Source organism: Girardinichthys multiradiatus, chromosome 6 (genome assembly GCF_021462225.1).
Source record: "Girardinichthys multiradiatus isolate DD_20200921_A chromosome 6, DD_fGirMul_XY1, whole genome shotgun sequence".
In the NCBI taxonomy this organism is placed as follows: domain Eukaryota; kingdom Metazoa; phylum Chordata; class Actinopteri; order Cyprinodontiformes; family Goodeidae; genus Girardinichthys; species Girardinichthys multiradiatus.
Window position 1 is genome coordinate 3,554,394 of NC_061799.1, and position 2,727 is coordinate 3,557,120.

The 2,727-nt window shown below is 40.8% G+C and overlaps 1 long non-coding RNA gene across 1 annotated transcript; it reads right to left on the bottom strand.

Moving 5' to 3' along the window:
* Positions 1-1,107: 1,107 nt before the first annotated feature.
* Positions 1,108-1,640, bottom strand: LOC124869519. Its single transcript, XR_007038609.1, has 3 exons — positions 1,541-1,640; positions 1,242-1,466; positions 1,108-1,157 (listed from the first exon to the last, which is right to left on the bottom strand). It is a non-coding gene; the product is annotated as an uncharacterized LOC124869519 (long non-coding RNA).
* Between the last annotated feature and the right edge of the window lie 1,087 nt (positions 1,641-2,727).

A 2,727-nucleotide genomic window follows, 5' to 3' on the forward strand; every position in this document is an offset into this window, starting at 1 on the left:
TGAAAGAGTCCAACCCCGAGTCCCCAGCCTCTGTTTCCACCACGGAATGCGTGATGGCAGGATTGAGGAGATCCTTGAAGTACTCCTTCCACCGCCCGATAATGTCCTCAGTCGAGGTCAGCAGTCTCCCGCCCCCACTATAAACAGTGTTGGCAAAGCACTGCTTCCCCCTCCTGAGGCGCCGGACGGTTTGCCAGAATCGCTTCGAGGCCAACCGGTAGTCCTTCTCCATGGCCTCACCGAACTCTTCCCAGGCCCGGGTTTTTGCCTCTGCCACAGCCCGGGCCGCAGCACGCTTGGCCTCACGGTACCCGTCAGCCGCCTCAGGAGTCCCACAAGCCAACCACAGCCGATAGGACTCCTTCTTCAGCTTAACAGCATCCCTTACTGCCGGTGTCCATCACCGGGTTCTGGGATTGCCGCCACGACAGGCACCGCAGACCTTACGGCCGCAGCTATGGGCAGCAGCATCGACAATAGATGCAGAGAACATGGTCCACTCGGACTCGGACTCGGCCTTAGACTTCCTAACATAAATAATTACTATAGAGCAGCAAAAATAAATTAGTTGAAATGTGCAGCCCAACTTACAGAGTAAAATGGAAGGTAATTAAAAGTGCGACGTACAGTACCCCGTTGGAAGCAGCAATTGGAAGTTAGATCTGATAAAACATCTTGAAGAACTCAATTGATGATCAGAAACAGCACTCAATACCTGGTCAAAACTTGTGAAAAAATAAAGAATCTTATTAATGTACCTGATAACACCTTTAAGAAATGGATCCGAAAGGGTTTGGTGAAATATAATGACCTTTTAAATAAAGGTGAATTTAAAGACTTTTCAATACAGACTTTTCCCACTTCTCACAGATTAGAGGCTATTTGGATAAAATAAAAAGGGAAAACCCAAATAGGAAATTTTTCAATATTTTAAATATGTTTCTTAAATCATACCAATCAATTCCCAATAACAAATTGGTATCAAAATTATATCCAATATTGCAAAACATAGAAGGTGAGAATCTGCTATATATGTAGATGTTGGGGTTTAAATAGAGGAGTACCCAAGTTCAGGCAAAAACAGAACAATGACACAGAGACAAGATGAAAAGTTAAATGATGTTTATTTACAGTGAATGCAAAGCAGTGGGTTCCTCCTGCAAAGGAATAGGAAGAAGTTAGCTGGTCATCCACAGGAGTAATGGTGAGTATAATGAGGAGATTGTCTCTTTCTTTCTTACAGGCTCTTGGGAGGGAGGTCAGCTCGGAGGAAGAGGCAAGGGAAATCCAGGAGGTAAGTGTTCCAGGTTTCGGTGTTCATTTGTGTTCCAGGTCCGAGGGAGAGAGAGAGAGAGTGGCAGGACAGAGGATGGTTGGTTTCCAGGTGAGAGTTTCCAGGAGAGGAATCCAAATACACAAGTCCTTAAGCTCCAGCAAAAGGCAAGTTCCACACTCCAATAAGTGTCCTTAGAAAACACAAAAATCACCAGGTTACTCAAGAAAGTCTCAAAGATAAATTATTGGCTGTCTCACTCAGTACCAGTGTCACTGAATAATCCAGCGAGGAATGGATCACTTCCAGGAGCTTAGATGCCAGCTGCTCTCATCAGCAGAATCCAGGACAGGTGCGTAGATTGGAAATCTCCGCCCATGCTACTCTGACTCTGGAAGGTAAGTGGACACAAACAGATCCACCAAACAGAACACAATCCTAACAGTAGAGGACTATAGAGAAAAATGGAAGAAATTAGGTAAATTTATTATCCATATTTAATGATTGGAAAAATAATCTAAATTTTGGAAATGTGATATGGAGAGAATTTAGGTGGAAAAATGTGGTGTGATTTGTTTTTTAACACCTGCCCAGAGGGGACCAAAGGCAGCTAATTCTTGTTGGAGGGCATGTGGGTCGAAAAAAGCTGATCACAATCATATCTTTTGGATTTGCCTGAATCTGTCTCAGTACTGGAGCAGAGATAGGTAGAGCATTTAGGAGGTCATTGGGTCCAAGATACCCTTGTGTGTATATTTGTACACTTTAAAAAGATATTCTTTATTATTGAGAGCAAAGTGTACTCAAGTCAAATTACTTGTTTGTCTGTACAGACGTGGCAATAAAGCTGATTCTGATTCAAACTCTATTTTTAGATAGTCACTTCTGCAGCAACAGACTTCAAATACCAACATGAAGTAGAGGCAGGGTGAAGGAAGAAGAGAAGAGGCAGTGAAGAGAGAGTAGATGACATGGTTCTAATGTTTTAATCAGCATCATACTAAGTCAAAATTAGCTTTCTCTAACTTTGTTCTCCTTTTGTGTTAAGTAATGCAAACTGAGTGCCACAACATATACTAAAATGTATGCATATATGCAGTATACAGTAGCTTCCTGACTAAAGAAAAAAAAAAAAAAAGGATTAAAGTGAAATCCCTGTGTGGTATTTAGCATCAGTTTTTATCTGTAACAAAGCAAACCTGAAACCCATAAAGTTGGTGGTAACAAGAAATACAATGAACACACTAAATACATACTGGTAAAAAATAAAACAAATGGTTTATTTTTTATATCTATCGCAGGAAAAATTTCTGTATGTATGTATAAAAATGTACTCTTTATATCTTAGTTTTAAGAATTTGTTTTTCATAATGTTCACGTCATGATCTGCCTGTGTTAGGTTAGAGTTTTCTTTACTTCTGTTGCTATTTTTTCAGTTTATTCTTGTTTATTAC